At 48.3% G+C, this 24015-nt stretch overlaps 1 protein-coding gene across 8 annotated transcripts in view; it reads right to left on the bottom strand.

The window, feature by feature from the left end:
• LOC134958139 (TRIO and F-actin-binding protein-like) overlaps window positions 1-24015 on the bottom strand; it is a 145735-nt gene that overhangs the window by 101813 nt on the left and 19907 nt on the right. The window lies entirely within an intron of this gene.

The following is a 24015-nucleotide window of genomic DNA, read 5'->3' as shown; positions in this document are numbered from 1 at the left end:
GCGCGCGCGCTGGCGGTGAACACTGTGGCAGTACAGGCGATCTCACTAGATCACCAGGCCATGGGCGCAGGTCGGGTTTTCTCTCTAAACTACTTCTTATATCGCCCACAGTATCCGGTGGTTTTGCCAGCAAGGGGGATAAGGCTTAGACCTGAAGCCCTCCCCCAGCCCCAGGGCGCCATTTCCCGCAAATGTTCCTACCCTGGAGCTGCATATCTGTCTTTTCCTCACTCCCAGTCAGTGTCTGCGGCACCATTATCCCTCAGCTCACTGTTCCTGGGACTGCTTGGGCAAATCCTCCTATGTAAAGCCGCCTGGTTGTCAGCGCTGTGACTTTACAAGACACTTAAGTATTCTACCTGCCTTTTTAGACAGTGATCGTTAAGAAAGAGTGCATTTAGTCAGGGTTTTATAGTACAATTACCCTGTGATATACATCCAGTTCTTACTGTGTACTGTTATATCTATTGTTATATAGCTGTGTAAGCTAGTCCAGTGCAGTATTATTGTCTGTATAACCTCTGCATTGTACAAACTGTGACCTTCTCTGTGTGCATTTGATAGCTGAGTGTTGTCCATCTCGTGTCTTTCACTCCACTTGCTATCCCTATATTCTATAACCTGAGGGGGCTTGGTGCGTCAGGTGTTATCTAATATAGGATTTTAACAAAGATATACTGTATTACGTATTTTTCTCTGTGATTTGGTCACCATATCTCTCCTTTATCTCTGCTAGTGCTGAATACACTGCGCAGGGGTTTGGGATATTGTGCTGCTGATAATTGTACTGTGTTACCTCATACTGCAAGTTATATCATGTCTGCTTCTGAGGGTAACGGTTCTGGGGCGGAACTCACGGCTTGTGTTGCTGAAGCCACAGGCACATATGAGGAGAACATAGCAGCTGTGGGCTCTAGTTCTGGGGGCTCCTTGCCCCTCAGTGGGACTGTGGCAACGGAGGCACATACTGAAACCCGTGGGCCGCTTTTTCCACGCTTCTCCATACACTAGTTCATAAACTAACACCCCCTATGGAACCCCCAATGCCGGTACAACCGTATGTGGGACCTGCAGCTAACCCACCGTGGGCAGACGATTTATCTGCTAAATTAAAGAAGTTGAACCAGTCCTTGACTACTAAAAAGTCTGACCAACGCTCGCCTAAGTCCAAGAGGTCCTCTAAGCGAGCGCTCGTCTCCTCACAATCCACTGCTGTCACTGACTCCTCGTCTGATGAGGACGGCACTTACACTGACCCCACAGGTTCTGACTCAGATACGGCTGATGGGGAGGGTAGTTCACATGTGGATGTTGCTGACCTTTTGGAGGCTATTAAGTTAATTCTGCAGATTACGGATGATCCCGAGCCATCCGTGCTTCCTAAGAAACCAGATAGGTTCAAGCGTCAGAAGGTGGTTAAACCGGTTTTACCTCACTCTGATCACCTAGTGGATATACATCAGGAACCCTGGGAAAACCCGGGTACGAAGTTTGTGCCTCAAAAGAGGATGCTGGCTCGCTATCCCCTCACGCCAGAGCTGTCTAAGAATTGGGAAACGCCTCCTCCAGTGGACTCGCATGTGGCTAGGATGGTGGTATCCTCAGCTCTACTTGTCACTACCGACACGTCTCTGAAAGAGCCTACGGATAAACGTGTGGAGGGTTGTCTAAAAGCGATTTGCACTCTCACGGGTGCTGCACAAATGCCTACTATTGCAGCTTCATGGGCTGCTGAGGCTATTGAAGCATGGGCCTTGGAGTTAGAAGCTGAAATCTCCTCTGACCATGCTAGACAATGCTTGTCATATATTGTCACAGCTTCTCGATATATTAAAGAGGCGGCTTCTGATGCCGGTATCCTGGCAGCCAAGGCCTCTACTACGTCAGTCCTAGCACGCCGGATATTGTGGCTGAGATCCTGGTCTGTGGATCTGGACTCTAGAAAAACCCTGGAGGTACTCCCTTTCAAGGGAGATATTCTGTTTGGGGAGGACTTAAATAAGATAGTGGCTGACTTGGCTACTGCCAAAACTGCCTGTCTACCTAATACCGCTCCTTCTATGTCGAAGGCTAAAGGTACGTCCTTTCGACCCTTTCGTCCTTCAGGTAAAGCAAAAGGTTAGGCGTACCATAAGCAGGCCCGCACTTCCAAACCTGGTAAGCCGAAGCCCAAAAGAGCCTGGGCTGCCCGTCAGCCAGCTGCCAAGACGATAAGACTGCCGCATAACGGGGTGGGAGGCCGGCTTGTAGGGTATACCCAGGAATGGTTGAAGACCACTTCAGATGCCTTGGTACGGGAAGTAGTCACTCGAGGTTGCGCCATTGCCTTCAAAAACCGACCCCCTCATCGATTTTGCCAGACATACGTCACTTTGGACCGGACAAAGGCAAAAACTCTACACTCAGTGGTACAGACTCTCCTGGATACTGGAGTCGTAGTACAGGTGCCTCTTGCTCAGAGGGGCCGGGGGTACTACTCTCTGCTGTTTCTAGTCCCGAATCCGAATGGGTCCTCCCGGCCCATTCTCAACCTCTAGGCATTGAACAGGTTTGTGAAGATTTCCAAGTTTCGTATGGAAACCCTTCGCTCTATAGTTCTGGCCTTGGAACCTGGGGACTACATGGTCTCCTTGGACATACAGGATGCTTACCTGCATATTCCTATAGCAGTGTCACATCAACAATACCTGAGGTTTGCTATTGGCAACATCCATTACCAGTTTCGGGCGTTACCTCCGCGAGTCTTCACCAAAGTTATGGCGGTGATGACGGTGGTACTCCGCCGTCAAGGGGTTAGGATACTGCCGTATCTGGACGACTTGTTAATCCTGGCAAATTCCCCAGATCTTCTCCTGTGTCATCTGGATAGGACGGTCCGGTTTCTAAAAGCCCACGGGTGGTTCATCAACTGGAAGAAATCCTCCCTGGTCCCTGCTCAGAGTATGGTGCACCTGGGAGCGCTGTTAAGACACTCACAACCAGAGGTTGTTTTTGTCTCAGGAGAAAGTCCTGAAGCTTCAGGACAGGATTCGTTGCTTCCTTTCTCGTCCGCAAGTGTCGATACATTCGGCTATGCAGGTGCTGGGCTTCATGGTGTCAGCATTCGACATGGTGGGAGTATGCTCAATTCCATTCTCGCCCCCTCCAGAAGCGGATTCTAGCCAAGTGGGACGGCCTGCCTCACCGGATCAGGTCTCACATGATCTCATTGACTCCGGAGGTCCGTCTGTCGCTGCTCTGGTGGCTCCAGGACCAACAATTGTGCAGGGGCCGTCCCTTCTGGATATCCAACTGGGTCCTGTTGACGACAGATGACAGTCTAAGAGGTTGGGGCGCGGTGCTGGAGCAGCACTCCTTACAGGGTCGGTGGACCAAGGAGGAATCTCTCCTCTCGATCAACACTCTGGAGTTGCGGGCGGTCTTCAATGCATTGAACCTGGCCCAGCATTTAATTCAGAACGGTCCTGTTCAAATACAGTCGGACAACGCCACCACAGTGGCTTACATAAATCATCAAAGCGGCACTCTAAGCCGTTTGGCAATGAAGGAAGCCTCACGGATTCTACAGTGGGCAGAACGCCATCTACCGGCAATATTCATTCCGGGAGTCCTGAATTGGGAAGCGGACTTTCTCTGTCGTCAGGACGTGCATGCCGGCTAGTGGGGCCTCCATCCAGAAGTGTTTCAACTCCTCGTGGAAAGGTGGTGTCTTCCAGATGTGGAACTGATGGCGACTCAACACAATCACAAGGTTCCGGTCTTCGGAGCAAGGACAAGGGATCCTCAAGCAGCATTCGTGAATGCGCTGGCGGTGCCGTGGAGGTTTCGGCTGCCGTACGTGATCCCTCCGGTGTCACTCCTTCTCAGGGTAATTCGGAAGTTCAAGCAAGAAAAAGGAAATCTGCTTCTCATAGCTCCGGCGTGGTCCAGACGGCACTGGTTCTCAGACCTGCAAGGCCTATCGTCAGATCGTCCACTTCTACTTCCACAACGCCCAGACCTCCTCGTTCATGGCCCTTGTGTCTACCAGGACCTAGCCCGGCTATCTTTGACGGCGTGGCTCTTGAAGCTTCTGTCTTGAGGGCTAAGGGTTTTCCTGAAGAGGTAATTAAAACTATGTTGCGGGCCCGGAAACCGGCTTCTGCTCGGATTTACCATAGGGTCTGGCATTCATACTTTGGTGCGCATCTAACAATTATGACGCTTCCAAGTTTAGTACAGCCAAACTTTTGGCTTTTCTGCAGCAGGGCCTAGATTTAGGCCTGCGTCTGGCCTCCCTCAAGGTTCATATTTCTGCCTTGTCGGTGTGGTTTCAGAGAAAAATTGCGACTTTACCTGATGTTAATACTTTGACTCAGGGTGTGTTGCGTATCCAACCTCCCTATGTCCCGCCTGTGGCTCCTTGGGACTTGTCGGTGGTTTTGGAGGCGTTGCAGGAGCCTCCATTTGAACCTCTTGGTTCAGCTGACCTTAAGTGGCTTTTCCTTAAGGTGGTGTTCTTGCTGGCTATTGCCTCTGCTAGAAGAGTGTCGGATCTGGGTGCCTTGTCTTGTAGTTCCCCATATCTGATTTTTCACCGTGACCGGGCGGTTCTTAGGACTCGTCCCGGATAGCTACCTAAGGTGGTTTCTTCGTTCCACCTTAATCAGGAGACTGTGGTTCCAGCCTTTGTCTCTCCTGATTTGTCTCCCAAAGAGCGGTCTTTGGATGTGGTAAGGGCTCTCCGTATCTATGTGAAGAGAACTGCTTCTATTCGAAAATCTGATTCTCTCTTTGTTTTGTTTGGATTTCACAAACGTGGCTGGCTTGCTCACAAGCAGAACCTGACCAGATGGATTAGAATGGTGATTGCACATGCTTATGTGAAGGCTGGTCTGTCAGCTCCTGCTCACATTACGGCCCATTCTACTCGGTCTGTTGGACCTTCTTGGGCGGCCCACCGTGGTGCGAACCTTGATCAATTATGCAAGGTGGCTACGTGGTCCTCCGGGAACACGTTCATAAGGTTCTATGCCTTCGATACTGCCGCTTCACAGGATGCTTCCTTTGGACGCCGGGTTCTTGTGCCCGCTACAGTGCGTCCCCTCCCATAAGGAACTGCTTTAGGACATCCCCATTGTCCTGACTTGTGGAGCCCAGTGTACCCCGCAGCAGAAAATTAGTTTTATGGTAAAAACTTACCTTTGTTAAAAATCGTTCCGTGAGGTACTCTGGGCTCCACAAGGCGCCCACCCTGACGCACTTAGCTTCTTTGGGTTGATATGGCATTAGCCGCTGACACTTCTCTTGTCATGAGAGTGTGGTATATGTGGCTACTAACCGTTGTCGTCTCTTTTCCTGCTACTGCATTGGGCTGGTTAACTAAAAACTGAGCTCCTGTGCTGGGAGGCGGGGTGATATAGGAGGCGGCGCTGTGCATTCTAGGAACAGTCAAAGCTTTGAGTCTGTTGGTGCCTCGGATCAAGATCCTACTCTACACCCCATTGTCAAGACTTGTGGAGCCCAGTGTACCTCGCAGAAAGAGTTTTAACAAAGGTAAGTTCTTACCATAAAACTAATTTTTGCAAGACAAGGCCCCCAATTCCGAGACTCGCCTGGCTGACGCCAAGGCTAATAGCATAACCGTTTTCCACGTCAGGAACTTCTCTTCCACCATCTGCAAAGACTCAAACCAGGACCAGGAAAACTGTAGAAATTCCAGGACCACATTCAGATCCCACGGAGCCGTAGGCGGAACAAAAGGTGGCTGGATGTGCTGCACTCCCTTAAGAAAGGTCTGAATTTCTGGGAGGGCCGCAAGTTGCCTCTGCAAAAAAAAATGACAAGGCGGAAATCTGAACCTTCAGAGAGCCCAACCGGAGGCCCATGTCCACACCAGCCTGTAGAAACCTCAAAAGGCGGGCAAACTTAAATTCCATTGGAGAGAATTTTCGTCCTTCATACCACTAAACATCTCTTCCATATTGATGATAATGACGAGATGTGACCGCCTTCCTGGCTTGAATCATAGTAGTGATGACCGCACCAGGAATGCCCTTCCGAGCTAGGATCTCCCTCTCAACTTCCATGCCATTAAACGCAGCAGCCGTAAGTCTGGATAGACAAAGGAGCCTTGCTAAAGAAGAGCTTCTCGGAGCGGCAAGGGTCACGGGACTTCTTCCAACAGGGACAGAAGCTTTGAGTACCAGGTCCTGCGAGGCCAATCAGAATTGCCCAGATTCCCTCTTGCTGTACTCATCTGAGAATCCTGGAGCGTAACAGGAATGGAGGGAACAAGTATACCAACTGGTAATTCCAGTCAGATGTCAAAGCATCCACCGCTACTGCTTGTGGATCTCAAGTTCTGGAACAATAGCATGGAAGTTTCTTGTTGTTCCTGGACGCCATCAGATCTATCTGTGGGCAACCCCACCGATGGATTATCTGCTGGAAGACTTGTGAAGACTCCACTCCCCTGGGTGGAGGTCGTGTTTGCTTAGGAAGTCCGCTTCCCAGTAGTCCTCTCCTGGTATGAAGATGGCGGATATGGCTCTTGCATGCTTTTCTGCCCAGAGAAGAATCTTGGGACACTTCCTTCATTGCCGCTGCTTTTTGTTCCGCCCTGACGGTTTATGTATGCGACAGCTGTTGCGTTGTCCGACTGAACCTGTATGGCCTGGTTCAGTAGCAGATGCAAGCCCTGAATGAGAGCATTGTATATCGCTGGGAGCTCCAGAATGTTTATGGGAAGAGTCTACTCTAGACTGGACCATTTTCCTTGGAACTGAGCTCCCTGCGTCACCGCCCCCCAGCCAGAGGCTGACATCAGTCGTCAGTAGTATCCAAGGATATGTTGCAAAGGACCGACCCTCCACTAAGTGAGGTCTGTAACCACCACAGGAGTGATACTCTTGTTTGAGGAGATAGGCATATCACCTGGTGCATATGAAGGTGTGATCCTGACCACTTGCTGAGAAGGTCCAGCTGGAAGGTTATCGCATGAAACCTGCCGTACTGGATAGCCTCATAAAAAGCCACCATCTTCCCCAGCAGGCATAAACAGAGATGGATCGAAACTCGTCGGGACTTCAGAATCAATCGCACCATCGTCTGGATTGCTGTAGCCTTCTGCGACACTGTGTCCAGAATCATCCCCAGGAAGTAGAGTCTCTGAGTCGGTTCCAAACACGACTTTTGTAAATTCAGAATCCAGCCGTGAAGTGTCAGCAAACGCATTGTAACGCTGATGCTGTGTAACAGCTGATCCCTGGACGGGGCCTTTATTAGCAGATCATCCAGATATGGGACAATGTCTACTCCCTGTAGTTTGAGTTGCACCATAATTTCCGCCATCACCTTTGTAAACACTCTCGGTGCCATTGAGCGTCCAAAAGGCAAGGCCTGGAACTGGTAATGTTCCTCCAGCAGGGCAAACCGCAGGTAAGCCTGATGAGGCGGCCATATTGGGATATGGAGATAAGCATCCTTGATGTCTAATGACACAAGATATTGATCCCTTTCCAATCCTACAATCACCGCTCTCAAGGATTCCATCTTGAATTTGAAAACCCACAAATACAGATTTAGGGACTTGAGATTTAAGATAGGCCTGACCGAACCATCCGGCTTCGGTACCACAAAAAGGTTTGAATAATAGCCCTTTGTTCATACATGAAGGAACTGGGACAATGACCTGAGTCTGTACCAACTTATCTATTGCCAACTGTAAAGTTACCCGCATCGCTGGTAAATTTGACTTGAAAAATCTGTGAGGATTAGGGAACTCTAACTCCAGTCTGTATCCCTGGGCAATTAAACTTTTTACCCAGGCATCCCGGCAGCAATCTTCCCAAACATGGCTGAAGTACCTTAGCCAGGCCCCAACCGGGAGATCCTCCCAGTTTTGGGACCTGGCGTCATGCTGGAGGATTAGAGGAAGTTGAGGACTCACTCTGATCCTGGCTTCCTGTAACAGGTGACTTACGGTTTTTACCTATGTTACCTCGGGCTGCATTAGAGGCACCTCTGGCTCTGCCCCGAAATCTGGCTGTCCGAAAGGACTGCAGGGAAGGGCCTGGATATGCCCTTCTAGCCGGCGAAGCCGTAGATGGTAAATAGTTGTATTTACCCACAGTAGCTTGGGTAATCCACTTACTTAACTCTTTGCCAAATAAGGCTTCACCTGTAAAGGGTAGCCCTCTACGCCCTTTTTAGATTCGGCGTCTGCTGTCCACTGACGCAGCTACAAAGCCCTCCTTGCTGAAATGGACATAGTCGTCAGGCGTGCATTCAGGAAACCTATTTCCTTGATAGTCTCACAAAAAAAAGCCGGCGACTCCTCTATGTGGGACGTTAACCTGAGAAGTTCAGACTGGTCTCTGTCCTTCTGTATATCAGTGGCGAGATCATCAGCCACTTCTCCATGGCCTTTGTGATCCAGCAACCTGCTATAACCGGACGCTGTGATACCCCTGCAGCAACATACATGGATTTAAGTATTGTCAACCTTCTGGTCCGCTGGGTCCTTCAAAGAAAACGCACCCGGTAGCAGTAACACAGTCTTCTTTGAGAGACGTGACACCGAAGCGTCCACAGCAGGGGGATTTTCCCAGACCTTCCTGTCTTCTACAGGAAAGAGAAAAGTGGCTATAAGCCTTTTAGACACCTGAAATTTCCTTTTGGTGTGTTCTCAAATATTTTTTAACATATTGTTCAGCTCCACTGACACAGGGAAGTAACCCGTGACTTCTGAGGTTTTGCAAAGAAAACAGGCGCTGCCTGATCCTCTACGTCGGGAATCTGCAGCACCTCCCTAATGGCATAAATTAGAGATTCCACACCCTGGACTGGGGTGGCGTCCCCCAAGTCCTCAAACTCAACCTCCTCCTCTTCAACCTCAGGAAACTCCTCATCAGAGTCCGACTGGAGGAGCTGCGGTAGCATCGGCTTCTGCAGTGCAGATTTGGGAGGATGGGCAGAAGGACACTTGCTAGTGACCAAAGCATTTACAGACTTTTGTAACTCCCTTCTCTCCCTTTTAGCCGTGGCTAATTCTGCAGAGATATCTGCCATGACACCTTTAAAAGTGGCAAGCCAGGCTGGAGCATGCTCTTGAGATTGGCTGCTGCTTTGTGAAGATTCACTGCATTGTTCACACACAAGTGAACCCAAACACGCTGGTGTAAATTCCTGCACACAGGAATTGCATTTGACCGTCTTTCCTGCCAAGTTAGTAAACCCCCACCACACACATACAAGGTATTCACACAGGAAACCACAGTATACACAGTCCTTCCACCTAACTGTTAGGAGAAAGGCACAGTAAAGGAGAAGACATCATGCACTTGCCCTTAACAGTTATAACTTAACACCGGGCATCAATAAACTATGGTCCCTAATAAAGACCAGTGTTATAAGAGCACCTCCTCCGCGTATAATGTTCCCCACTTTGCAACCAATGTAGCCTGAGGGACATCTGGAGGTTCCCAAGCTGTGTCTGCACGCTGCTGGCTGTAAATGGCGCCCTGCTGCTGCTGGTCCCACTCCGAGAGAAGCTCCGCCCCTTAAAGGCACTTCAGCTCCTCCATGGCAAACTGACTATTTCTGTGTGGTAAATGGCTACCCTTGCCCTGAAGGGCTTCTGGTAGCGGATCGCCAGTGCCTGCACCACCTCCAGAGTCATCGACCCCACTCTGGAGAGCTGTGCGCTGGGGTGCCAGTATGCCGCCAAAACGGCCGGGTACCCAGCTAGTCGGGGTCCCCGGCTCTGACTCACCAATCTTCATCCAGAAGAACCTTCGGTTGTTAGGGTGGCGGCGTGTCTCCGGAACCGTGCGCAGGTAACCAGTGCACTGCGGTACGATACCCTCGGGACAAATCCTGTAGCCTAGGAATGGACCATTAACCATTTCAAGAGGTTGGTCTCAAAGCCCTGTCCTGAGCTCCCACGGTGCAGACAGACAAGTTGCCACCCTGTCTGTCTGAAAATAATAAAAGAAAAGAAAAAAACTCTGGAGCCCTCCAGAGATGTGACCGGCTCTGAGGGCCCTTTTTTCTAAACTGAAGCTGGGGGAGGGGGAATAGAGGGGAGGAGTCAGCACACATAGACACATCTATACCCCATTGTACTTAAATACCATCCCCAGTATCCCCTATGGATGTCAGAGAAAGAGGATTTTTGGTCAATTATCGTTGAATCCTTTTCTCTGAAGCACGCTGTGGGACACTGGACCATTGGGGTAATTGCAGGTTGGGGCTGGAGTTGGCACCTAAATTAAACTTTAGCTTTAAAAGCAAGATCCTCCCCCCTGCAACCCCAGACTTTCAGTGCTTCTTTAAAAGAGGCCGGAAAGGAGTAGCAGTAACCAAGTAAAGCTATTAAAACAATCAACCAGCAGGGAAGAGACTATCAAGAACCTAACCTCGCAAGACTGAGCGTGAGGTAGGGAATGGAGAGTCCCACAGAATGCTTTAGAGAAAAGGATTCATTGGTAAGTGACCAATAATATTCCTTTCTTTTTCAGCAACGCTTGTGGGACACTAGGCTTATGGCCGTATGGCCTATCGAGAGAGAGATAAAAAAAAGAGTAGAGGTACGGCGACCAAATGTGATACAAGGTAAATGTTCTATATGACCGTTTAGAAATATAACCTAAAAGCCAGTATTAATAAGAATATATTTAATATCACAAAACGAGCTGAACAAAATTGCAAATATAAAAATAAAAAAATAAAAACCAAGAATAAATAGCAGAGTTTGAAGGATAAAAAAAAAAAAAAGAAAAAACTTTTCTCAGTGCACGGTGGAGGTCAATAAAGGGGAGACCAACGCGTTTCGTCCTATCTGGACTTCATCAAGGGATCTGCTACCAGACTTAACCAATCCTCTCAAGTTAAGCGATTTTATACTCTTTTTTTTATCTTGATTTTTTACAGTTATTTATATTATTATGCATTTGCTGGTCCTCTTATTTTACATGAATTTGTAGATGAATTTTCTGTATTTTTATCCAGCTCCAGAGATATTTTAATATTTATTTATCTGTGGCCTTGGTATTCTATTTTTTTACTGGTGTGATTTGTACATGAATAAATTGTAAAAAATATTTTAAATATAGTTTGGTCTCCCTAATCTCATGTGACACCATTGGTCGCTTAGAAACACCTTATCCACTGAGATAGATAGATAGAGAGAAAGAGAGATTTAAGTAGGCCCGGCACTAACTGTTACTTGAAATATCTGTCCCTGTTGCCTTCCGTGCATGCAGTTTGCACTGCCATATAGAGAGGGGAGGACGGCGGCACTCAGGAGAAAAAAAAAAAAAAAAAGAACGCAGACACAGCCACTTATTTAAACAAACGTTTCAATGCTGGTGCATCACTGCCCGGGCGAAAATGCACCAGCATTGAAACGTTGGTTTAAATAAGCGGCTGTGTCTGCGTTCTTTTTTCTCCTGAGTGCCGCTGTCCTTCCCCCCCCCCCCCCCTCTCATAATATATATATATATATATATATATATATATATATATATATATATATATATATATATATATATATATATATATATATATATATATATATAGTGGACCCTGTCGCACTTATCCTCACAGGGCTCAGAATATAGTGAAAGCAAAGGTGTGAAGCACTAGAGGAAAACACACAGCAGCTATATGGCACACTCAGTCACAAACACAATGCAGGAATAATGTACACAACAATAATACTGCACTGGACAAGCAATTTACATATAAAAGTAGATATGTATATGCAGAGAGATATAACAATGCACAGTACAACTGAATGTATAGCACAGGATAATTGTACCACCTATTCTGTCAGAAGCACACTTATTTCTTAACTAACACAGTCAAAATGACAGGTAGAATACTCAAGTGTCCTGTTTAAGCACGGCACTGGAACAGGCGGCTATAGAGAGGAGACACCACCCAGCAATCCTATAGAGAGCAGCCCTTTTGTGAAAAATGGCACCAGGTCTCAGCAGGGAGTGAGGGGAAAGTGAAAGAAGCTCCAGGGCGGGAGCATCTGCAGGAGATGGCACCCGGAGCTGCAGGGAGGGGCTACAGGCAGCGCTCTATCCCCACAATGCTGGACTTCACCACCGGTACTATATGGAGCGTGTGAAATATATGCCTGCGCTCCGTGACTGCCCTGGTGGATATAGTGGGGTCCCTGAGCAGTACAGTGTCCACGCCAGCCACGCAATCCATGTCCCTTCGACCGCGCATGAATCGTAATTTCACCCGGCGGGTCTCACCTGGGGGACCCTCTTACCTCTTCCCCAAGTCCTGAAGCCACGCGATCCTGGAGGTGAGTAGCGGTGGTGTGCCAAAGCACCGGTGCGTCTCCGCTGTAATTACCCGGGCACCAGGCCGCGGGAGTATACAGCGCCGCATAGGGGAGGTGATGGAGCTGCAGCACAGCATTTCCCCTGGACATAAAAGTGCTGCGGCTCTGTCTTCTAATAAAAGCTTTCTTCAATTTCTTCTATTTTTTCTTTAAGGCTGCCTAAGGCAGCTCTCAGCTGTTAGTGACCCGCTATGCAGGCACCAACTTTAAAACTGAGCTCCTGTGCACGGAGGAGGGGTTATATTAAGGAGGCGGTGCAGTGCATCCTGGGAACAGTCAAAGCTTTTAGCCTGTTGGTGCCTCTGATCAAGATCCAATTCTACACCTCGATGTCATTCCCTGTGGAATACCAGTGTACCCCGCTGCATAAAAGGATTTACCGGTAGGTAATTAAAATCCTATTTTCTCTTACATCCTAGAGGATACTGGGGTTCCATTTAGTACCATGGGGAAGTACCAAAGCTCCCAAACCAGGTGGGAGAGTGCTGAGGTTCCTGCAGAACTGACTGACAAAACTGAAGGTCCTCAGAGGCCAAAGTATCGAACTTGTAAAACTTAGCAAACATGTTCGAACCTGACCAAGTAGCTGCTCGGCAGAGCTGTAAAGTCGAGACACCCCGGGCAGCCGCCCAAGAAGAACCCACCAACCTAGTCGAGTGGGCCTGAACAGATTTCGGAACCGGCAAGCCTGCCATGGAATAAGTATGCTGAATAGTGAGCCTGATCCAGAGTGCAATGGACTGCTTTGAAGCAGGACACCCAATCTTATTGGGATCAGAGAACGAACAGAGAGTCAGATTTCCTGTGAAAAGTTGTTCTCTTTACGTACACCTTCAAATCCCTCATAACATCCAAAGACTTTGGAGTAGCAGAGGTGTCCGTAACAGCCGGAACCACAATAGGTTGGTTGATATGAAACGCGGACACCACCTTAGGAAGGAATTGCTGATGAGTTCTGAGTTCAGCTCTGTCCTCATGGAAAATTAAGTAGGGGCTCTTGTGAGACAACGCCCCTAGCTTCAACACACGTCTCGCTGAAGCCAAGGCCAACAGTGTGACGGTCCTCCACATAAGATAACTAACATCTACCTCCTGTAACGGTTCAAACCAGTCTGACTGAAGGAACTGCAGCACCAAATTGAGATCCCAAGGTGTCGTAGGAGGCACAAAGTGAGGTTGGATGTGCAGAACACCTTTCAAGAACGCCTGGACCTCAGGAAGAGAAGCCAATTGTTTCTGAAAGAAAATGGACAAGGCCGAAATCTGGATTTTTATTGAGCCCAGACATAGACCCACATCAACACCTGACTGCAGAAAAAGCAGGAGACGTCCCAGATGAAATTCCACGCAGAATATTTGATGATCAGTCCCCACTGCTGCAGCTGATCTCTGCACACACAGAGTCAGCTAAATTGTGCTGAACTATCTTAAGCGTATAGAAGAACAAGGAGTCCTGGAAGTGATGATAATAGACCCCACAGAACCCTGATCTTGTCATATTCGAGTCTGTCTGGGATTACATGAAGAGAAAGAAGGATTTGAGAAAGCCTACATTCACAGAAGATCTGTGGTTAGTTATCAAAGATGTTTGGAACAACCACCCTGCCGAGTTCCTTCAAAAAAACAGTGGGGTAAATTGACTAAAATTCGTATTTTTCCGAATGAGGTTAAAGTTCAAACAAGAATGACATCGAAAGTGTAAAATTGCAACTTTTTGAATTTATTACGGCTAATTTACTAAGCTGTCGTATTATGCATTTTCGAGTTTTCCGATGTCGATGTCATTCGTATTTTTTGGCAGTTTTACGGGAGTGAATTGTAAAACACTGCCGACATTAACACAATGAATCTCGGCCGGATCTGTGAGATCCGTGCTGGGCTTCATTGTGCACCTTTCGTAAAAAAAAAAAAGAACATTGTTAAAAATCCCCCCAAAAAAAATGCGTGGGGTCCCCCCTCCTAAAACAAAACCAGCCTCGGGCTCTTTGAGCCGGTCCTGGTTCACAAAATATGGGGGGGGGGGGGGGGGGAATACTACCGGGGTTCCCCCATATTTCATAAACCAGCACTGGGCTCTGCACCTGGTCCTGGTTCCAAAAATACGGGGGACAAAAAGCGTAGGGGGTCCTCCGTATTTTTTAAACCAGCACCGGGCTCCACTAGTCAGGTACATAATGCCACTGCCGGGGGACACTTTTATATCGGCCCTGGCATTACATACCCAACTAGTCACCCCTGGCCGGGGTACCCTGGAGGAGTGGGAACCCCTTAAATCAAGGGGTCCCCCCCTCCAGCCACCCACGGGCCAGGGGTGAAGCCCGAAGCTGTCCCCCCCATCCAAGGGCGGCGGATGGGGAGGCTGATAGCCAAGTGTAAAAAAACAGAATATTGTTTTTAGTAGCAGTACTACAAGTCCCAGCAAGCCTCCCCTGCAAGCTGGTACTTGGAGAACCACAAGTACCAGCATGCGGTGGAAAACCGTGCCCGCTGGTACCTGTAGTACTACTACTAAAAAAATACCCAACAAAAAACAGGACACACACACTGTGACAGTAAAAGTTTATTACATACATGCACACCTCCATGCATACATACTTACCTATGTTCACACGAGGCTCGGTCCTCTTCTCCATTTAGAATCCTCGGGGTACCTGTGGAAAAAATTATACTCACATAATCCAGTGTATCTTCTGTTCTTTGTATAATCCACGTACTTGGCAAAAAAACAAACCGGAAACCCGACCACGGACTGAAAGGGGTCCCATGTTTACACATGGGACCCCTTTCCCCGACTGCCAGGACCCCCCCTGACTCCTGTCAAAGAGGGTCCCTTCAGCCAATCAGGGAGCGCCACGTCGTGGCACTCTTCTGATTGGCTGTGCGCTCCTGTAGTGTCTTTCAGGCTCCACACAGCAGAGATACAATGTAGCGCCTATGCGCTCCATTGTATCCAATGGTGGGAACTTTGCGGTCAGCGGTTGACCGAAAGTAACCCCACCGCTGACCGCAAAGTTCCCACCATTGGATACAATGGAGCGCATAGGCGCTACATTGTATCTCTGCCGTGTGGAGCCTGAAAGACACTACAGGAGCGCACAGCCAATCAGAAGAGTGCCACGACGTGGCGCTCCCTGATTGGCTGAAGGGACCCTCTTTGACAGGAGTCAGGGGGGGTCCTGGCAGTCGGGGAAAGGAGTCCCATGTGTAAACATGGGACCCCTTTCAGTGTGTGGTCGGGTTTCTGGTTTGTTTTTTTGCCAAGTACGTGGATTATACAAAGAACAGAAGATACACTGGATTATGCGAGTATAATTTTTTTCACAGGTACCCCTAGGATTCTACATGGAGAAGAGGACCAAGTCATGTGTGAACATAGGTAAGTATGTATGTATGTGTATGGAGGTGTGCATGTATGTAATAAACTTTTACTGTCACGGTGTGTGTGTCCTGTTTTTTGTTGGGTATTTTTTTAGTAGTAGTACTACAGGTAACAGCGGGCCCGGATTTCCACCGCATGCTGGTACTTGTGGTTCTCCAAGTACCAGCTTGCGGGGGAGGCTTGCTGGGACTTGTAGTACTGCTACTAAAAACAATATTCTGTTTTTTTACACTTGGCTATCAGCCCCCCATCCGCCGCCCTTGGATGGGGGGGGACAGCCTCGGGCTTCACCCCTGGCCCTTGGGTGGCTGGAGGAGGGGGACCCCTTGATTTAAGGGCTTCCCACTCCTCCAGGGTACCCCGGCCAGGGGTGACTAGTTGGGGATGCAATGCCAGGGCCGCCAGGACCACAAAAAAAAGTGTCCCCCTGGCTCTGGCATTATGTACCTGGCTAGTGGAGCCCGGTGCTGGTTCAAAAAATATGGGGGACCCCTATGCTTTTTGTCCCCTGTATTTTTTGCACCAGGACCAGGCGCAGAGCACGGTGCTGGATGATTAAATAAGGGGGAACCCCAGTCATTTTTTTCCTCCTATTTTTTCAACCAGGACCGGCTCAAAGAGCCCGAGGCTTGTTTTGCTTAGGAGGGGGGACCCCACGCATTTTTTTTTTACAATTTTTTAACACTTTCCCACCCTTACCACTGATAAACATGCACAGATCTCACGGATCCGTACATGCCTATCAGAACACGGTAAAAAAAGCAGGTCTATTTGAAAACTGCTTTTTTTTACGATTTGTATTTATTCACGGCAGTGTTTGCCTATTGCCGGCAGTGTTTGTGAAATACAAATTTTAGTAAATTACCGAGTTCTAGCAAATAACAGGCGTATTTGACCGATTGTGTATTCATTCGTAATTTTTTCTTTGACTTCAACAAAAATACGAATGCCCTCATCACTGCCGTGATTTGAATTTAGTAAATTCCCGAGATGACACTTTGAAGAAAAAACACCATCTCTGTCAAAATTGGGAGCTTAGTAAATATACCCCAGTGTGCAAGTTTCCCCAGAAGTATTGATGCTGTTTTGAAGAAGACAAAGGTTGGTCACAGCAAATACTAATTAGATTTCCCTTTGTAATTTGTTAATTGATAAAAATAAACTATTAACACTTCTACTTTCGAAAGCATTCATACTTTGCAGCATTTTTACCACACCGGTCTAAAACTTTTGCACAGTACTGTACACACACACACACACACACACACACTCTATATCTTTTATATTAGTGACAAAGACAACGCAAAGATACTTAACAAAATTCTACTACTCACGTGAATGCCAGGTTCTAGAAGACATTCCTGCAGCTAGCGGGAGAAGGTAAGACAGCACTAAACCACCAAAGATGGTTTGTTAACCGTTTATCACGCCAACATGGTCACGGTTGACATGCTAAGCATGCCAACAATGTCATGTCGACCATATGCACATCAACATAGCCGTCAACCAATCATTCCACACCTACTTACAACATATCCCTAGTATAGCCAAAATTACACACAAACAACATGTATTAATGGATGGAGATAATTCACTGCCTTGAAAAAATAAGATTTTACTCACCGGTAAATCTATTTCTCGTAGTCCGTATTAACGGATGCTGGGACTCTGTAAGGACCATGGGGAATAGCGGCTCCGCAGGAGACTGGGCACAACTAAAGAAAGCTTTAGGACTACCTGGTGTGCACTGGCTCCTCCCTCTATGACCCTCCTCCAGACCTCAGTTAGGATACTGTGCCCGGAAGAGCTGACACAATAAGGAAGGATTTTGAATCCTGGGTAAGACTCATACCAGCCACACCAATCACACCGTATAACTCGTGATACTATACCCAGTTAACAGTATGAAACATAACTGAGCCTCTCAACAGATGGCTCAACAATAACCCTTTAGTTAAACAATAACTATATACAAGTATTGCAGACAATCCGCGCTTGGGATGGGCGCCCAGCATCCACTACGGACTACGAGAAATAGATTTACCGGTGAGTAAAATCTTATTTTCTCTGACATCCTGAGTGGATGCTGGGACTCCGTAAGGACCATGGGGATTATACCAAAGCTCCCAAACGGGCGGGAGAGTGCGGATGACTCTGCAGCACCGAATGAGCGAACTCTAGGTCCTCCTCAGCCAGGGTATCAAACTTGTAGAATTTTGCAAATGTGTTTGACCCCGACCAAGTAGCTGCTCGGCAAAGTTGTAAAGCCGAGACCCCTCGGGCAGCCGCCCAAGAAGAGCCCACCTTCCTCGTGGAATGGGCCTTCACTGATTTTGGATGCGGCAGTCCAGCCGCAGAATGTGCAAGGTGAATCGTGCTACAGATCCAGCGAGCAATAGTCTGCTTTGAAGCAGGAGCACCCAGCTTGTTGGGTGCATATAGGATAAATAGTGAGTCAGTTTTCCTGACACTAGCTGTCCTGGAAACATAAATTTTCAGGGCCCTGACTACGTCTAACAACTTGGAATCCTCCAAGTCCTTAGTAGCCGCAGGCACTACAATAGGTTGGTTCAAATGAAAAGCTGATACCACCTTATGGAGAAACTGGGGACGAGTCCTCAATTCTGCCCTTTCCATATGGAAAATCAGATAAGGGCTTTTACATGACAAAGCCGCCAATTCTGACACATGCCTGGCCGAAGCCAAGGCCAACAGCATGACCACTTTCCACGTGAGATATTTCAAATCCACGGTTTTAAGTGGCTCAAACCAATGTGACTTTAGGAAATCCAACACCACGTTGAGATCCCAAGGTGCCACTGGAGGCACAAAAGGGGGCTGAATATGCAGCACTCCCTTAACAAATGTCTGAACATCAGGCAGTGAAGCCAGTTCTTTCTGGAAGAAAATCGACAGAGCCGAAATCTGGACCTTAATGGAACCCAATTTTAGGCCCATAGTCACCCCTGACTATAGGAAGTGCAGAAAACGGCCCAGCTGAAATTCCTCCGTTGGGGCCTTCCTGGCCTCACACCACGCAACATATTTTCGCCATATGCGGTGATAATGGTTTGCGGTCACTTCTTTCCTAGCTTTAATCAGCGTAGGGATGACTTCTTCCGGAATGCCCTTTTCCTTCAGGATCCGGCGTTCAACCGCCATGCCGTCAAACGCAGCCGCGGTAAGTCTTGGAACAGACAGGGCCCCTACTGCAGCAGGTCCTGTCTGAGCGGCAGAGGCCATGGGTCCTCTGAGATCATTTCTTGAAGTTCCGGGTACCAAGCTCTTCTTGGCCAATCCGGAACAATGAGTATAGTTCTTACTCCTCTTTTTCTAATTATCCTCAGTACCTTGGGTATGAGAGGAAGAGGAGGGAAAACATAAACCGACTGGTACACCCACGGTGTCACTAGAGCGTCCACAGCTATTGCCTGAGGGTCTCTCGACCTGGCGCAATATCTTTCTAGCTTTTTGTTTAGGCGGGACGCCATCATGTCCACGTGTGGCCGTTCCCAACGGTTTACAATCAGCTGGAAGACTTCTGGATGAAGTCCCCACTCTCCCGGGTGGAGGTCGTGCCTGCTGAGGAAGTCTGCTTCCCAGTTGTCCACTCCCGGAATGAACACTGCTGACAGTGCTAACACGTGATTCTCCGCCCATCGGAGAATCCTTGTGGCTTCTGCCATCGCCATCCTGCTTCTTGTGCCGCCCTGTCGGTTTACATGGGCGACTGCCGTGATGTTGTCTGACTGGATCAGTACCGGCTGGTTTTGAAGCAGGGGTCTTGCCTGACTTAGGGTATTGTAAATGGCCCTCAGTTCCAGAATATTTATGTGTAGGGAAGTCTCCTGACTTGACCATAGCCCTTGGAAGTTTCTTCCCTGTGTGGCTGCCCCCCAGCCTCGAAGGCTGGCATCCGTGGTTACCAGGACCCAGTCCTGTATGCCGAATCTGCGGCCCTCTTGAAGATGAGCACTCTGCAGCCACCACAGCAGAGACACCCTGGTCCTTGGAGACAGGGTTATCAGCCGATGCATCTGAAGATGCGATCCGGACCACTTGTCCAACAAGTCCCACTGAAAGGTCCTTGCATGGAACCTGCCGAATGGAATTGCTTCGTAGGAAGCTACCATTTTTCCCAGGACTCGCGTGCAGTGATGCACCGACACCTGTTTTGGTTTCAGGAGGCCTCTGAATAGAGATGACAGCTCCTTGACTTTCTCCTCCGGGAGAAACACTCTTTTCTGTTCTGTGTCCAGAACCATTCCCAGGAACAGTAGACGTGTCGTAGGGACCAGCTGTGACTTTGGAATATTTAGAATCCAACCGTGCTGTTGTAGCACCTCCCGAGATAGTACTACCCCGACCAACAACTGTTCCCTGGACCTCGCCTTTATCAGGAGATCGTCCAAGTACGGGATAATTAAAACTCCCTTTTTTCGAAGGAGTATCATCATTTCGGCCATTACCTTGGTAAACACCCTCGGTGCCGTGGATAGACCAAACGGCAACGTCTGGAATTGGTAATGACAATCCTGTACCACAAATCTGAGGTACTCCTGGTGAGGATGGTAAATGGGGACATGCAGGTAAGCATCCTTGATGTCCAGTGATACCATGTAATCCCCCTCGTCCAGGCTTGAAATAACCGCCCTGAGCGATTCCATCTTGAACTTGAATTTTTTTTTTATATAAGTGTTCAAGGATTTCAAATTTAAAATGGGTCTCACCGAACCGTCCGGTTTCGGTACCACAAACATTGTGGAATAGTAACCCCGACTTTGTTGAAGGAGGGGCACCTTGACTATCACCTGCTGGGAATACAGCTTGTGAATTGCCTCTAGCACAGCCTCCCTGTCTGAGGGAGTTGTTGGCAAGGCAGATTTGAGGAAACGGCGAGGGGGAGACGTCTCGAATTCCAGCTTGTACCCCTGAGATACCACTTGAAGAATCCAGGGATCCACCTGTGAACAAGCCCACTGATTGCTGAAGTTCTTGAGACGGGTCCACACCGTACCTGGCTCCGCCTGTGGAGCCCCAGCGTCATGCGGTGGACTTAGAGGAAGCGGGGGAGGGCTTTTGTTCCTGGGAACTGGCTGTATGCTGCAGCTTTTTCCCTCTACCTCTGCCTCTGGGCAGAAAGGATGCGCCTTTAACCCACTTGCCTTTCTGGGGCCGAAAGGACTGTACCTGATAATACGGTGCTTTCTTTGGCTGTGAGGGAACATGGGGTAAAAAAGCTGACTTCCCAGCTGTCGCTGTGGAAACTAGGTCCGAGAGACCATCCCCAAACAACTCCTCACCTTTATAAGGCAAAACTTCCATGTGCCTTTTAGAATCTGCATCCCCTGTCCACTGCCGAGTCCATAACCCTCTCCTGGCAGAAATGGACATTGCACTTATTTTAGATGCCAGCCGGCAAATATCCCTCTGTGCATCTCTCATGTATAAGACTGCGTCTTTTATATGCTCTATGGTTAGCAATACAGTGTCCCTGTCAAGGGTATCTATATTTTCCGACAGGGAATCTGACCACGCAGCTGCAGCACTGCACATCCATGCTGAAGCAATAGCTGGTCTCAGTATAATACCTGAGTGTGTATATACAGACTTCAGGATAGCCTCCTGCTTCCTATCAGCAGGCTCCTTTAGGGCGGCCGTATCCGGAGACGGTAGTGCCACCTTCTTTGACAGGCATGTGAGCGCTTTATCCACCCTAGGGGTGGTTTCCCAACGTGATCTATCCTCTGGCGGGAAAGGGTACGCCATTAGTAACCTTTTAGAAATTACTAGTTTCTTATCGGGGGAAGCCCACGCTTCTTCACACACTTCATTTAATTCTTCAGAAGGGGGAAAAACCACTGGTAGTTTTTTCTCCCCAAACATAATACCCTTTTTTGTGGTACCTGGGGTAACATCAGCAATGTGCAACACATTTTTCATTGCCTCAATCATGTAACGTGTGGCCCTATTGGAAGTTACATTAGTCTCATCGTCGTCGACACTGGATTCAGTATCCGTGTCGACATCTGTGTCTGCCATCTGAGGTAGCGGGCGTTTTAGAGCCCCTGATGGCTTTTGAGACAGCTGGGCAGGCACGAGCTGAGAAGCCGGCTGTCCCACATCTGCTATGTCGTCAAACCTTTTATGTAAGGAGTTGACACTTTCACGTAATTCCTTCCATAAATCCATCCATTCAGGTGTCGGCCCCGCAGGGGGTGACATCACATTTATCGGCATCTGCTCCGCCTCCACATAAGCCTCCTCATCAAACATGTCGACACAGCCGTACCGACACACCGCACACACACAGGGAATGCTCTGACTGAGGACAGTACCCCACAAAGCCCTTTGGGGAGACAGAGAGAGAGTATGCCAGCACACACCAGAGCGCTATATATACACAGGGATTAACTCTGTAACTGAGAGATTTTCCCAATAGCTGCTTATATACACAATATTGCGCCTAAATTTAGTGCCCCCCCCTCTCTTTTTTACCCTATGTAGTCTGGAAACTGCAGGGGAGAGCCTGGGAGCGATCCTTCCAGCGAAGCTGTGAGGGAAAATGGCGCCAGTGTGCTGAGGAAAGATAGCCCCGCCCCTTTTCGGCTGACTTCTCCCGCTTTTTTGTAGGTATATCTGGCAGGGGTATTTTACACATATATAGTCTCTATGACTATATTATGTGTAGATTTGCCAGCCAAGGTCTTAATATTGCAGCCCAGGGTGCCCCCCCCCCCCACCCAGCACCCATCAGTGACCGGAGTGTGAGGTGTGCATGGGAAACAATGGCGCACAGCTGCAGTGCTGTGCGCTACCTTGGTGAAGACCGAAGTCTTCTGCCGCCGATTTCCAGGACCGTCTTCTTGCTTCTGGCTCTGTAAGGGGGACGGCGGCGCGGCTCCGGGACCGGACGATCGAGGTCGGGCCCCGTGTTTGATCCCTCTGGAGCTAATGGTTTCCAGTAGCCTAAGAAGCCCAAGCTAGCTGCAAGCAGGTAGGTTCGCTTCTTCTCCCCTTAGTCCCTCGTAGCAGTGAGTCTGTTGCCAGCAGATCTCACTGAAAATAAAAAACCTAAAATAAACTTTCTTTTTCTAGGAGCTCAGGAGAGCCCCTAGTGTGCATCCAGCTCAGCCGGGCACAAGATTCTAACTAAGGTCTGGAGGAGGGTCATAGAGGGAGGAGCCAGTGCACACCAGGTAGTCCTAAAGCTTTCTTTAGTTGTGCCCAGTCTCCTGCGGAGCCGCTATTCCCCATGGTCCTTACGGAGTCCCAGCATCCACTTAGGACGTCAGAGAAAAGTGTTATGCTCGAAACGCGTTGCGGCTGCAGTGGAAGTGATCAGCTGACAAGCACTGCACATAGCATGTTCCAGTATCTTGCAACACAAAAGGGTGTGCATGAGGATCCAGAGCCTCTGCATATTATACGCAGTGTTAAAAGCAACTGTCTAGTATAGATGCTATTTGTTACTTTACCAGCCAATGTGATTTTATGCCTATATAATTTTATACTTGGAGTTTTTATTTTTTTGTTATATAGAAAAAAAAATTGTGTGTGCTTTATATGTGGATGTGACGCCCAGTTAATTAATTATCACTGCATAAAGGGAGAGTATTTTGACCACCACCTTTGGATCGGGTGGTATTCAAAATCCCGCCCCATACTATTCCAATAGTCGGCATGCCGACCAACAGGGACTATGTCCACGACACCCATAGAGTGGGAAAAGAACCTGTGGCGACCGGAGGTCGCCACCGAGCCCGCAGCAGGGCGAACGCAGCGAACCTGCAAGGGAATTGCTGCACTCGCCCCTCCCTGCCGGAATCCTGGCGTCGGTCAACCATACCACACCCCTTTGGATTCTTTATCACATCATTATGGTAAGTCATTTATGTTTTTTGCTTCATGTGCTTCTTTTTTATTTTTTCTCACTTAAATTATAGCCATTAAATTGGCCATATTCACATTCACTGGCACCAGAATTATCTCCAACCATAAATACATGTTATGTAGTGCCGATTCTTGGGTGGAACTAGGCTATTGATTCAAGCGTCTCTGTGTTGAAGAACCTATAGTGTTTTCACACATATCATATACTCTGTTACACACAAATAAGCCAAAGACGGAATTCTCCCTCTCCTGCCTCAAACACACACACAGTGAAAATAACCAGTGACTGTTAGCAAGAACATATACCAGATGTCATCCATGTTAATATTGCAAATATGCAAACAGCCCCCAGTTTAGAAAAAAAAAAAAAAAAGATCTCCATCAACAAACGCATTTA

The sequence above is a fragment of the Pseudophryne corroboree genome, chromosome 9 (genome assembly GCF_028390025.1).
Source record: "Pseudophryne corroboree isolate aPseCor3 chromosome 9, aPseCor3.hap2, whole genome shotgun sequence".
Lineage (NCBI taxonomy): Eukaryota > Metazoa > Chordata > Amphibia > Anura > Myobatrachidae > Pseudophryne > Pseudophryne corroboree.
This window is presented reverse-complemented; position numbering and strand designations above follow the sequence as displayed.